The following is a 14564-nucleotide window of genomic DNA, read 5'->3' as shown; positions in this document are numbered from 1 at the left end:
CGCGCGCGCTCTGTCTCTCTCCCTCTCGCGCGCTCTGTCTCTCTCCCTCTCGCGCGCTCTGTCTCTCTCCCTCTCGCGCGCGCGCGCGCTCTGTCTCTCTCTCGCTCTCGCGCGCGCTCCTTTGCATCTGTGCCGATATTGCTGAAATTGGAACTTTCAAAAATAGCTAACAACTAACAATTGTATCTTGTCCTGTTTAAGTATTTCAATTGGAATTAGCTATGCTAATTCTTTTTGTTTTATTTTAGCTGTGCTGTAAAATTTCATTTTAATAAAAGCTTCCAAATGGGTCAATAGAATCACACGTGGAGCAGAATATCTTATGCACACAATGTTGAAGTTGAAACTGGTTGAGGGTCTAGGCTAACTTTATATTATACCTTGGGAGTTTTCAATCTGGCCCCTAACAATTGATAATTTAGACTTTGGGATTGTTGCAACTCAGTTGGCCATTTTCAGCCTTTAAGGGTGAATGTAATCGAATTTTGCTTGTGCTTGTTGCTGTGTATGTTAGCATTAGTGCAATAGTTACTAAGAAGATGCTACCTCATTAATCTAAAATTATTCATTGTATTTTGATCTAGCCAAATCATTTAAATTACAGTTTCTTTTTAGTTCACTGATGGTGAGAGAGCTTCATTTTTGTTTATCATTTTGCCTATTTGGTCTACTATGTTAAAATAATTGCCATACTGCTGTCATGCTTGCTCTAGGAATTTGTGCTGAAAAGTAGCTGGACATTGAACTCAGGTGTACACTGTGTGCAGCAGTATAGTGCAAAGGTTTTCTAATTCTAATGGTGGAAGTATCTAATGAACAATAATGGGCAGATGTATGGCTCAGGAGACTACAGTTATAGGGCAAAGTTTGGTTGGCTTCAGTGAACTACAGTTCATGACGGTTGTGATCAGTGAGACTGTTTTACAATTTGTGTGTAATATTTAACACATCTTAATGTCAGAGAAAGCATTGCATCCTTTTCAAAAAGCTCAGTTTGGAATCTAATCAATAAACAAGGGCACATGCAGATTTCAGACCAGTGGCTGGGTGTGCGAGGGGGTAGGGAGGAATAATATCAGCACAGGTGTAGCTTCTTGCAGATTTAAATTTGCCAAGTCAGGATTCAGATATTGTGTAAATTGCTTTACTGCAGTAAAAGCATTTTTTTTCACCACAGTCTGCTAAATGGATTTTGTTTGATCTGTGATCAGCTGATTCTTTTCCTCTCTGGGCATGGAACCTGTGTAACACTTGTTCTGTCCTCCCTCACTGCTGACTGTGCTAGACTGTGCAGAGGAGGTTGTGCTCTGCTTCTTACTAGTCTATCTCTGTCTCTTCCACGCCCCCCCCCCCCCCCATTTTTTTCTTTCTCCTTCTCCCACCGCTACCTCCTCCCCACACCTCTCTTCGGCCTCTGACTGTAACTGTCTTTATCTCTCTTTTCCTAAATTACAGACAGCTGTTGTGTTTTTCTTAGGTTTCTTTATTCCCTTTCACACCTTTGCAGCAGGATAACCTTCTTAACGGAATTCGAACCAGTAGGTTGTGTTGTGAAAAAGGGTTAAGGTAAAGGTATGTTTAATAAGGAGTTTGTTCTGCCTTGCTTTTAAAGCTTGTTTTTAAACAGGCCTTGCTTGCTTTGAGAATATTCTGAATAACAGATGCAATGCAGCATGAGCTCAGTCGAGGGAATGCATGTTCCTCTTTTTTGCTGCAGAGCCAGGCATTTATGTATATTACAGCAGAGGCAGTGTCACTGCTTTTGGTTCTGTTATGTGGTGCCACATTAGAATACATTTTATTTTGTATCATAGTTACATGATAGTAAGATCTGAAGATTTTACCCCAGTGATGGTCCTTAACTGATATTTCAGTATTTAGTATAGAATGGTTTATCGAATAAAACAAATGTAAGATCATTTCTTATTTAATTCATGTGAATGTAATAAAGCATATTTGCATAACTTGGCAAAAAATGTTTTGATTAAAAATTCTGATCCCTGCTGTTCTTTAGTAAAATATAATTGCAAAAACTCTGATTGCCTGATTAATAATTTGTCATCTGAGAGCATCTCCTATTGCATGTTATAATGGGTAACCATATGTATACAATTGTTTATATGTCCTGTGTGCTTATAGCATCTTAATTTTTAGTACTAACAGAAATATAATGACTTCATTTTCTTAGTATCTTTGTAACTGTTTCCTAATTAATGGACTTTTGACTTTATTGTGCTGTAGCTTCAATTTCAAAGCTAGTCAGTTTATCAGATGGACATGTTTACTGAGTAGCAGAGTCTTCTTCCTTGTATCATTACGCCTCCGTAGTAAAATGTTCTGCACTCAACTTTTTCAATCACCAGTACTTTTTCAGCCTATTAAAAAAATAGTTGAAATATTGAACAAGTCCTTGATTTCCATTGTAGGGTTATAAATGAATTGTCCCTGTCCCTTAGCTTTGTTAATATTTCAGTCCTGTTGTGATAAAGACAGAATAATCTATAGGGACCAGAGTTTGCGTGAGTCTTTCTCTGAAAAGGACCCCTTTGTCCAGGAACTATTTTCAATTCACGAGTATGAAGAAAAATCATGTACTACATTCTTACCTTTTTTATATATAAATGGTGTTTTTGCATTCTGAGAAGAAAATCCTAATAAACGTAACCTACTTTTCTACTGTCTTCAGATGGCTACCATCTTATAAATCCTCTACCTTGAACCAAATGCAAAATTGAAGGGCTGTGTCATCCTAAAGTATAATTAGTTTTTAGCATTGCCACTCTATGTATACAAAAAAGTGAATTATTACTGTAGGAAAATAGATAACTTGCAATCATCTATTGGGACATCCTTGGGATATTTCTAATCTCCAAAGTGCTTAATGACTTATGAATTACTTAATACATTTTTGTTATGTAGGCAAATGAGACAGGCAATTTGCTTATAACAACATACCACAAACAATAATGAATGACCAGATGAGATGTTCTTCGTTTTTGAACTTCCATAATTGAGTCATATTGGACTCCAAAACATTAACTCTATTTTTCTGTTCACAGATGCTGCCTGACCTGCTGAGTTTTTCCAATACTTTTGGTTCAGAAAGAAGTTAACCAACGCACAAGAAAATTCTCTGTTATTAGGTAGATTTAGCCTTGCATTAATGTCCATCCAGAAGACACTAGGGATTAAATCAGAGCCCCTGAAAAAAGGCCAAGGTCTCAGGATGTATGATTATTCTGCACCTATTAATTGCAGTGAAGATAGCATATTGACCTTCTGCTTGTTTGAATGAATTTACTGTACATTCAGCATTAACTGCAGCAGTTGATTAGCTTAATACTTCAGGGGACCCAGAATACTAAGCTGCTAGTGCCAGTTAAAACTAGTCTGTACACCTCAAAGTAGAAGTGTATTGTGGTTGGAACAGCTGCAGGAAGTGAATCTGACCTGGGAGATGGTGATGAATGACACAGCATGGGAGAGAGTGGGCTCCAAGGTTTTTGGACGTGCACTGGAGACCATGGTGGAGGAGATGGAAATTCAGAGAGATATAATGTAGAGGCATTAGATCGGTGAGTGGTGTGGTATCAATATGCCCTCAGACATCTGGTCAGAAAACAGTGGGAGTTGATTTCCGTGTAGGTCAATGTCAGGAATAAAACGCTGAGAACCTAGCCAACATCAGTGAATGCACCTTCAAATGGCACATCCTACTAACTACCAGTAGCTTCAGGCACTATTCAAATCACCACCACTACACTCATGATCGCTAATCACTTTCATACCAGCAACCTTAAAATCATGCATTATATTTAACTTTTTTTATGTGTTTCAGATTACCCTTAGATACTTACTTTGAAATATAGAAGTAGGAGGAGGCCATTTGGCCCTTCGAACCTGCTTCTGCCATTCGTTGTGATCATCCAATTCAATCGCCTAATCCTTCATTTTCCCATAACCTTTGATTCCATTCACCCAATGTGCTATATCCAACCACCTCTTGAATGCATCCAATATTTTGGCATCAACTACTTCCTGCAGTAATCAATTCCACAGGCTCACCACTCTTTGGTCCTAAATGGTTTACCCTGAATCCTCAGCTTGTGATCCCTGGTTCTGACTCCCCCGCCATTGGGAACATAAAGGTTAGAAGTTTATTTATTAGTCACGAGTAAGGCTTACATTAGCTATGCAATGAAGTTCCTGTGACATTCACCTAGTTGCCACACTCTAGCGCCTGTTCAGGAACACTGAGGGTGATTTTAGCTTGGCCAATGCACCTAACCAATCCTCCCTGCATCTACCCTTTCTAGTCTTGTTAGAATTTTATAAGTCTTGATGAAATCCACCCCCCCATTTGTCTGAACTCCTGTGAAAACAATCCTAACCTAGTCAATCTCTCCTCATATATCAGTGCTATCATCCTGGGAATCAGCCTGGTAAATCTTCGCTGCACCCTCTCAAGAACAAGAACATCCTTCTGTAGAAAAGGCTACCAAAACTGCACACAGTACTTTAGGTGTGGTCTCATCAAGGGCCTATATAATTGCAACAGCACACGCCTGCACCTCTACTCAATCTCTCGCAGTGAAGGCCAACATGCCATTTGCCTTCTTTACCGCACGCTTACCTTCAGTGACTGATGCACAAAGTCACCCAGGCCCTGCTGCACACTACTCCCTCCCAATTTACAGCCACTCAGGTAGTAATCTGCTTTCTATTTTCTGTTTCCAAAGTGAGTAACCCCTCATTTATCCAAATTACACTGCATCTGCCATTGATTTGCCCACTCACCCAAACTGTCTAGATCATTCTGAAGGATCTCTGTATCCTTGTCATAATTCACCTTACCACCCAACTTGGTATCGTCTGCAAACTTTGGATGTTACATTTTGTTCCCTCATCCAAACCGTTAATATGGTCCCAGCAACAATCCCTATGGCATCCCACTAGTTATTCCTGCCAATTTGAAAAGCACCCATTAATTTCCTTTCTGCCTACCAGTTTTCTATCTATCTCAATACACTTGCCCCAACCCCATGTGCTTTAGTCTTGCACAATAATCTCTTTTGTGGGACTTTGTCAAATGCTTTCTGAAAGTCCAAATATACCACATTGACTGGCTCCTCCTTGTCAACTTTACTAGTTGTGTCTTCAAAGAATTCCAACAGATTGGTCCAGCATGATTTCCACTTCATAAATCCCTGCTAACTCTGTCTGATCCTGCCACTAAATGCTCTGCTATGAAGTCCTTGATAATGGATTTGAGAATTTTCCTCACTACCGACATTGAGCTCGCTGGTCTATAATCCCCTGGTTTCTCTCTACTCCCTTTTTGAATATTGGAGTAACATTAGCTACCTCCAATCTGCAGGGACTGTTCCAGAGTCTATAGAATCCTGGAAAATTACCACCAAAGCATTCATTATTTCTAGAGCCACTTCCTTAAGTATTGTGGCATGTAGATTTTCAGGCCCTGGAGATTTATTTGCCTTCAATGCCATCAATTTTCCTAGCACCATTTCTCTGCTAATATTAATCTCCCCCAGTTCCACTCTCTCACTAAATCTTGCATTCTCCAACTTTTCTGGCATCTGATTTGTGTCCTCTTTAGTGAAGACAGAACCCATGTATGTATTCAGTTGCTCAGCCATTTCTTTGTCCCCAGTTATATATTCCTTGATTTCTGTCTGTAAGGGACCTATATTGTCTTCACCAACCTCTTTCTGTTCACGTATCTGTAGAAACTCTTAGTGTCAGCCTTTATGTTCGTTTCAAGTTTACTTTTGTACACTATTTTCTCCTTCTTAATCAATCTCATGGTGCTTCTTTGTTGAATTCTAAACTGCTTCCAATTCTCTATCCGTTATTTTTCTTGGCCAATCTGTATGCTTTTTCCTTAGATCAGATACTCTCTCTAATTTCCTTTGTAAGCCGTGGATTGGTCCTTCTTACCAATTTTGCTTTTGCACTAGACAAGAATAAACAGTTGCTGCAGTTTCCCCATGCGTTCCTTGAATGTTTGTCATTGCCTATCCACTGTCATTCCTTTAAGTATCCCTCCCCAATCTATCAAAGCCAACTCACACCTCTTATCCTCATAGTTTCCTCGAAGATTCAGCACCCTAGTCTCCGAATTAGGACTATTGCAAGCCACACACCCACATCTCTGATTGCGGGTGCTGGTAGTTATTTAATATATGACAGTCACATCAGCCAAGCAGAATGCACAGCATAAACATTCAACTCCCTCCTCATCCACACTCTGATTTGCAAGTTGCAGATGGTGCAAGTGTATATTTCTGTCTCACCATATCCTCCTTGCTGTATGGCTTTTTCTTTTCAGATACCCCAGAGGTGTAACTGATGGCACGGTGGTTAGCACTACAGCCTCACAGCGCCAGGGACCTGGGTTCAATTCCTACCTCGGGTCTCTGGCGTTCTCCCTGTATCTGTGTGGGTTTCCTGAGTGCTCTGGTTTCCTCCTACAGTCCGAAAGATGTGGTGGTTAGGTGCATTGGCCATGCTAAATTCTCCCTCGGTGTACCCGAACAGGTGCTGGAGTGTGGCAACTAGGGGACTTTGGCAGTAACTTCATTGCAATGTTAACATAAGCTACTTGTGATACTAATAAATAAGCTCAAAACTTTAACCTAATCAAGCAGTGGATGTACACCAACAGAGTGATGATGAAGGCACTGCATGATCACTTCCTTTCACCCACAAGTTCAGCTACTGATACCAGATGTAATTTAAAGCACAGCATAGGAATTTAACAGGATCTGCACATAATGATACATTGGAATGAGTGGCTTGCTGCTATGGCGAGGGGGAAGGATGTTTCAGGTGCTGGCTTACTGGAGAGCATGTTGGCACATGGGATCTGTTGCACAGGACTCAGATGAGAGCTTTAGTGGGAAGGTTACAGAAGGTGGCTGGTAGATTGACAGAATGTTGGTTGCACTAGAACGCCTGCCAGAAAGCCTGCATTCAGTGTCAAGGATCAAGAAGAAGTCCGGTACCAATTGCACAGAGCTTTGGAGATTATTCTTTTTAATGTGGAAATGGTGATTAACTCTGGTTAAATGCTTATGGGCCAACCAAATGTGATGTCTGTTAGTCAATGTCTCGGCTCCCATTGTAGAACAACAAACATAGAACATTACAGCGCGGAACAGGCCCTTCGGCCCACAATGTTGCGCCGACCAGTCTTATTTTAAAAAAAAACATTGACCCACTAATCTAAACCAATCCCTTTTCGTCCATAAACCTATCCACCAATCTCTTAAACGCCCCCAAACTAGGCGCATTTACAACTGCAGCAGGCAGGGCATTCCAGTCCCTCACCACCCTCTGGGTAAAGAACCTACCCCTGACATCCGTCCTATAACTACCCCCCCTTAATTTAAACAGCTACTTAATGTTGGAATACTGCAGTGGAAGCACAAACTGTTGTCATGCAAGATCAGCTTGCTGGTGTGCAAGCTCAAACCAGTAGTAAATTATAGTTTGCAAGGGAACTTGAAGGGTGTTGCATGTGTCACTGCCAGTGGTCACATCAGCATGATTTGCTGCCTGTGGATGTGGAGAGAGCAGAATCCTGTTTAGTTCTGATATAGGGTAGATTTGACATGGTGCCTGCAAAATGATGTATGTAGCCATTTGCTTCCTGCACCATAGGGAAATCTATAACATAAGAACATAATCGTGGCTAAAATGTGTGCTCGCTCTGCTTGCTGGTCTCTGGCTTAGACAGAATGAAATATAGTTGAGCTTTGGGGGAGGCAATGGCATAGTGGGTAATATCACTGGACTAGTTATCCAGAGACCCAGAATAATACTCTGGGTTCAAATCCCACCCCACCATTACCATCAAGCCAGGGGACCAACCCTAGTTCAGTGAAGAGTGCACTGAAGCAGTACCAAGTATACCTCAAAACTTGGTGAATCTACAATGCTATTTGCATACCAAGTAGCAAAAGCATCATACAATAGGCAAGCTAAATGACCTCATAACCAATGGATCAGATCTGCCACATCCAATCATGAATGGAGATGAACAATTAAACAGCTAACTGGAGGAGGAGACTGCACAAATATGAATGATGGGGGATGTAGCACATCAGTGCAAAATATAAGGCTGAAGCATTTGTAAAACTCTTGTGCCAGAAGCCACTAGAGATCCCCAGTATCATAGATGCCAGCCTTCAGCTAATTTGATTCACTCCATGTGATAAAGAAATAATTGGAAGCACTGGATATTGCAATGGCAATGGGCTCTGACAGTATTTCATCAATAGTACTGAAGACCTATGCTTCACAAGTAGCTGTGTCCTTAGCCAAACCATTCTAATACAGCTACAACACCAGCATCTATTTGATAATGTGGAAAATTGCCAAGGTAATTGCCTAGGCAAGAAGCAGGACAAATCCAACCCAGCCAATTACCATCTTATCAGTCATCAGCAAAGGTGGAACGGGTTGTCAGCATTACTGTCAAGAGGCACTTGCTCAAATAGCCTGTTCACAGATGCTTAATTCTGCCCTGATCCTGGCCTCATTACTGCCTTGGTTCAAACATGGATAATGCTGAACTTCAGAGCTGAGCTGAGAGTTACTGCTCTTGACATCAAGGCCGTATTTAACCAAATGTAGAATCAAGGAGCCCTAATCAAGCTGGAGTCAATAGGAATCGGGAGGGAAAACTCCAACCATCTTCTGTTACTTCATCAATGACCTTGCTTACATCATAAAATCAAAAATGGGAACGTTCGCTGATTGCTCAAGGTTCAGCACTGTTCCAATTCCTCAGATACTGAAGCAGTCCAAGCCTATACACTGCAAAATTTGGACAATATTCAGGCTTGAGCTGACATCTGGTACAAATGTTACTTGCCACTTAAGTGCCTGGCAATAAACATCTCCAATAATAGACAATCCCACCATCTACCTTTTGACATTAAATGGCCTTACTATCACTGACTGGCCTTACCCACTATCAACATCCTAGGGCTTATCATTGACCAAAAACTGAACTGGACTAGCCATGGGAATAGTGTGGCTACAAAAGCAGGTCAGTAACTCATCACCTGATTCTCTAACTGTATACAGGTGTGATGATAGGGCAATTGAGATGGATTTTATTTTAGTGCATAAGGGGAATGTTTAAAAATTCAGCTTTATGCTACAGGTAGTTGGTATGCCTGGAGGGAATGCAGCACAGATTTTGGGACAGCAGGATAATTACTCATTTCAATCTTGCAAATGATTATGTTAAGTAGAGTTAATGGACCTTTTCTTTATTTAAGTTTCCCTGGGATTTCACATTAGATGATTGACAGAGTCATGTGATGATATGGGTTTATGTGCAGAGAGAAAAAAGTTTTTGCAGAAAACAGTTTAGTTTGCAGTTGAAGCCTGGTTGAAGTTGCATGGATTTTGTAGGCATCTGGAACTCTGTCTTTCTCTGAAAGCTCCAAGACTACTACTACTTGTTTAAATAAGTATGCCTGGGTTTGCTAACTATTCATTTAAAAGTGGATTTGATTTATCCAGGAATTATTTGGAACTGGAATAGTTATGAGCTTGAAAGTAAAGTTGCTTCCTTTCATTTTTAAATGTTGTTTAACTGATGGTTAAGCTGCTTCATTTGTTAGTTATATTTAAACTGTGTATTTAAGTTTGTTTTACTATAAAAGGCCCCAACTTTTTCAGTAGAATTGTTCCTCACATCTCTGTTAAAAACAGAAAAATTGCCTGGTTTTATATTAAACCATCTGGGACCCTAACAGTAGGCACAAGTCAAGAGAGTAATGTAGTACTCTCCACTTGCCAAGAGGAGTGCAGCTCTATCAACACTCAAGAAGCTCAGCACCATCCAAGACAAAGTTGCCCACTTGATATCAATTACCCCCAACATCTGTCCACCAAAGAACAGTAGCAGCAGTGTGCACTATCTTCAAGGTGCGTTGTAGCAACTTTCCATGGATTCTTCAACATCATCTTCCAAACCCATGACCATTACCATCTAGAAGGGCAAGGGCAGCAGGTGTATGGATTACCACCATATGCAAGTTGCCTTTCAGACCACATGGCATCCTGAGTTGGACCTATATTGCTATTCCTTCACTTTCTGGATTAAAATCCTGGAACTCCCTCCCAAACAGCATTGTGGGTGAACCTTCCTTCTTAACCTCCCCCTTCTGCGTTGAGGATGACTTGCTTCCACACTGAAAATGAGGTCTTGGAGTCCAATCTGCAACTTAGAGTTTGTCACAGATTGGGCAGATGATCATTTGGAGGATTGGGTGGGTGCGGTTTGAGTTGCCATGCGCTTCTTTCACTGACACTTAGCTTCAGATTTCCCTTGGCAATGAAACGCTAGATGTTCAGTTTCTTCTTAGATGCTTTTCCTCCACTTCAGGCAGTATTGGGCCAGGGATTCCCAGGTGTTGGTGGGGATGTTCTGTTTTTTCAAGGAGGCCTTGAGGGTGTCCTTGAAGTGTTTACTCTGCCCTCCAGGGTTTTGTTGTGTCATGGCAAATAATGAGTTTGTGTGCGTATATATTAGCACATTATTGTTTGAAATAATTTATTTGAATGAATTAATTCTTTGTCTCAGTCTTTTCCGAGTCGTAATGATTTTTTGTTAACATTTCATACATAATTTGAGTCACTGATGTTACCTGTGAAGGTGTCCCAATGTGAAACACCAGTTTGTGGTGGTATATAGTTTTGTTTTTGGAATGGTGTGAGGAATCACATGAAACCCCAGTAAGAACAGTCAGTTGTTGCATAACACTTATAAAAAAAAAACTATTTCTTAAACTATGAATGAACAAAACCACAATACTTTTAAGACAATTAAGTATATTAATCACTCTCACACACACACACAAGTTATCCCTTGTTCCAAAATATGTGATCCCCCTTCCGAAACAGCATCCAAGTTAAATAAATCTAGAAGTCAAATCCAGTTTATAGCTACCACACAGTGTAAGGCTTAGGATCAAGTCTGGGAGGTGTCATTTCCTGGTCCATCGAAGATATTTAAATTGCTTTTACAAAGGCTTCTGCAATGCCTTGACTCTAAAACTTAAATGCGGGCCTGACCTCCTGGCTGAGAGTTGAGGACTGGCCTGCCTACTTCTGACGATGCTGGTATAGAATCATAGAACCCTACGGTGCAGAAAGAGGCCCTTTGGCCCATCGAGTCTGCGCTGACCACAAATCTACCCAGGCTCTACTTCCATATCCCTACATATTATACCCACTAATCCCTCTAAACTATGCATCCGTGGACGCTAGGTGGCAATTTCTTAGCTTGGCCAATCAACCTAACTGCACATCTTTGGACTGTGGGAGGAAACCGGAGCACCTGGAGGAAACCCACGCAGACACGAGGAAAATGTGCAAACTCCACACAGACAGTGACCCGAGCCAGGAATTGAACCCAGGACCCCAAGAGCTGTGAAGCAACAGTGCTAACCACTCTGCTACCATGCCGCCCGTGGCAATTATACCATTGTTACTCTTTGATTCTTCTTTCTGTGTATTTGGCTGTCTGCATCTCTCAAATTCCTTGTCTCTGGGAATTAGTATGTGTATACCTCCCACTGATTTCTATGGTCCAGGTGAACTGTTTCTTTGGATGATTTATACCTAATCCTGTCTAGATGCCTGCTAATCTCATCACTGGGAACATCACATCTTTTGAATGCAGGTTACTGCTGTTGCTAGACAGATTTTTACCTGTTGCTGGGCAGAATGAATCCTATCCTGCCTTAAATTATTGTTACTGCTATTACATGGCAGTTCCATGATACCTGACAACTTGGTTGTGCAACCTACTTTGTTGAATTTCAGCCTGTCAGTCCTAGACAATGTTAGGAGAGTGAGGGGTCACAGATCCAAAGTAATTTGAAAAAGAAAAAAGCGTGATGGAAGAAAAACTTTTTTCATGCAATGATTGGGTTGGGTTAGGAATGCATTGCCTGGAAGTGTGGTGGAGGCAGCGAGAACTGAGGCATTCAGGAGGGTATTATATGATTATTTGAATATAAGCAATGTGCAGAGTTGCATTGAAAAGTCAGGAGAACGGCCCAGAGTTATGATGCTTATTCAAAGAGCCAGTGCAGACATGATAATCTGAATGGCCTCCTGCACCGGAATCTGAGTCTTTTGTATATCATGACAGTCATTGTCACAACTGAGCCAAAATTGTTTCAAAAATATAAATTTGCCAAAAAGTGAAATGTACAGATAAATACTAGATTTAACATTCTGTAAAACGTGAACAATTGAGAAACACTTGATGCTTGTCAGATATATACATTAAGGTATTATCTCAAAATCAGTAATTCCTTATGGAATGTAATTTTATTAACAAATTAAAGATCTTTGTTATGTCATTCAACCGGCTTCTGATTGATCATTTTGAGAAAACAGCAGCAAGTTTAAATTCACTTACGTTAAAGAATTTGGCTTCAAGTTGATCTATTCTTGAAATTGATTCCAGTGAGTGATTCAGAAACTAATCTAAGACATGTGCAAAAATACCTGCATTAGTTTGAGTTGGCATATGCCGTTTGTTTTTGAATAGGGAAATTCAGGTAATCTGCCTGTGTACATGAGATTGATGAAAATAACTACAAGGGCTAGTTTCCATGAATGCTTGTGGATTAAACAGTGAAAACTGATTGTAGTAGATATTTTCACTGTGGTTATTTCATATTAGAAGTAATGTATGAATGCTGAAGTAGTTCAAGGACTAACTTGATACTATAATGGAAAATCTGTAGGTTTCTTTTTGTGTTCATTCGCTGGACCAGCATCTGTAGCTCATTTTTATTTGCCATTGAGGTGGTGGTGAGCTCCCTTCTTGAACCAAATCAATTCATGTGGTGTAGGGAAACCTTCAGTGCTGTTAGGAAGGAAGTTGAAGGATTTTGATTCAGTGACAAGTGAGGGTATGGTGATATGGTTCCCAGCCAGGGTGGTGTGTGGTTTAGAGGGAACTTGCAGGTGATGGTGCTTCAACGCATCTGCTGTCCACGTCCTAGATCAGGCTGGCCAAGCTTACCACTAGCGGGGACACGTTTCCTTTTTTTTTCACTCGAGGCTGATGAGCAAATTTCGGAAAGATGAGATTTGGCACAATGTGAAACGTGAATTTCTAAATGAAGTTAATGAGTGAAGAAAATAAATGACTGAAGCAATAAATAGATAATTACGAAGGGTAATTAATAAATATCACCATTGAAGTTGAGAAGGACAGAAAGGTTTATCTGACTCACTCAGAATCCCTTGATGCTCATCACTTGCCCTTACACACCATGTGTGTGGATGTGATTGTGTGCATTGATTTGTGGAGGTAAAACTGGGAATCCTGAGAGCATGAATGCCAGGCACTTTAATGCCACCCCTTAATTGTAACCTATTTACTGCATTGAATGAAGTATAATTTTGCCTGGAGTTAACTGTTCTGGTATAGTAAGAAAGAAAGGTCTTGGGTTTATAAGGTGCCTTTTATCAAACTCAGGGTGACCAAAAATGCTTTACACCAGTAAAGTACTTTTGAATTGTAATCACGGCTGTAATTGAGGTGTGGTGACCCTCCAGGTTAAATCACCACCAGTCAGCGCTCTCACTCAAAGGAGAGAGCAGCATATGGTCACCTGCGATTGTGGCAACTTAAAAAAAACTTTACCTTTATAGGAAACGTGGCATCCAATTTGTGCACACCAAGGTGCTACAGACAGCAATGTGGTAACGTACAAATAATCTCTTAGTGATGTTGATTGAAGGGTAGATATTGGACAGGACACTGGCGAGAATAACTCTTCTGTTTGGAATGGTGCAGTAGGATTTTATTTTACATCCACTTGAGGGGCCTTGATTTTAAAACTCATCTGAAAGACAGCACTTTTGACAGTGCTATACTCCCTTAATACTGCACTGGAGTGCAAGTCTTGACTTTTGTGCTCAAGTGAGAATTAAACTCCACTTTACTGACTCAGTCCTGAGTACTGATAACTGAGCAATTGCTGACAATAATAGCCTTAACTAATGCAAAATGAGATTTGATTTGCAATTTGGTACCAGTATTCTGGTAAATTTAAATAATGGGAAATGGCAAGAGTTCAGAATTAAAATCTTGTGCTTCTATTATTTGCTCTTGAAACTTCCCATAATCCCACTCCAATCTGAATCATGCAAGTACATGGAACTCCCAAAGTGCATTAGAAGCTAATGTACTTGCAAGGACAACAGCAATGTAATGTTGATAAACAAACCAGAGTTTCTTATTAATTCATTAAGAGTCTACTTATTTCCGTTATGATGTGTCATCAAATATGTTATACTTGAGACCAATTACCTCTGTCGTTCCAAGCACTAGCAGTGATAGCATTATGTGGTTTAAATTGAAGATAAATTTGAGATGATATGGAAAAATGTATGCTTTCAATCATGCGTTAACTTAGCACATATAATACATTGGCAGCCTTCCATCTCATAAGACAGTGCTTTGTGTTGTGATGGTCAACTGTGTTAAGCAGCAC

General features: G+C 40.4%; 1 protein-coding gene across 5 annotated transcripts in view; it reads left to right on the top strand.

Annotated features, from left to right (window-relative positions):
* Positions 1–14564, top strand: part of kcnab2a (potassium voltage-gated channel subfamily A regulatory beta subunit 2a) — a 271332-nt gene that overhangs the window by 29864 nt on the left and 226904 nt on the right. The window contains exon 1 of one of the 5 annotated variants that reach the window (XM_080215000.1): positions 1398–1572. The exons of the other annotated variants lie outside the window; for them this stretch is intronic. The gene's annotated coding sequence lies outside the window, so the exon portion shown is untranslated. Of the gene's footprint in view, positions 1–1397; positions 1573–14564 lie in introns of those variants that run through there. 5 annotated transcript variants of the gene reach the window in all.

Source organism: Carcharhinus amblyrhynchos, chromosome 30 (genome assembly GCF_965287045.1).
Source record: "Carcharhinus amblyrhynchos chromosome 30, sCarAmb.v2.hapA, whole genome shotgun sequence".
NCBI classification, from domain to species: Eukaryota; Metazoa; Chordata; class Chondrichthyes; order Carcharhiniformes; family Carcharhinidae; genus Carcharhinus; species Carcharhinus amblyrhynchos.
Note: the sequence above shows the minus strand (reverse complement) of the source record. Positions and strands in the feature narration are given on the sequence as shown.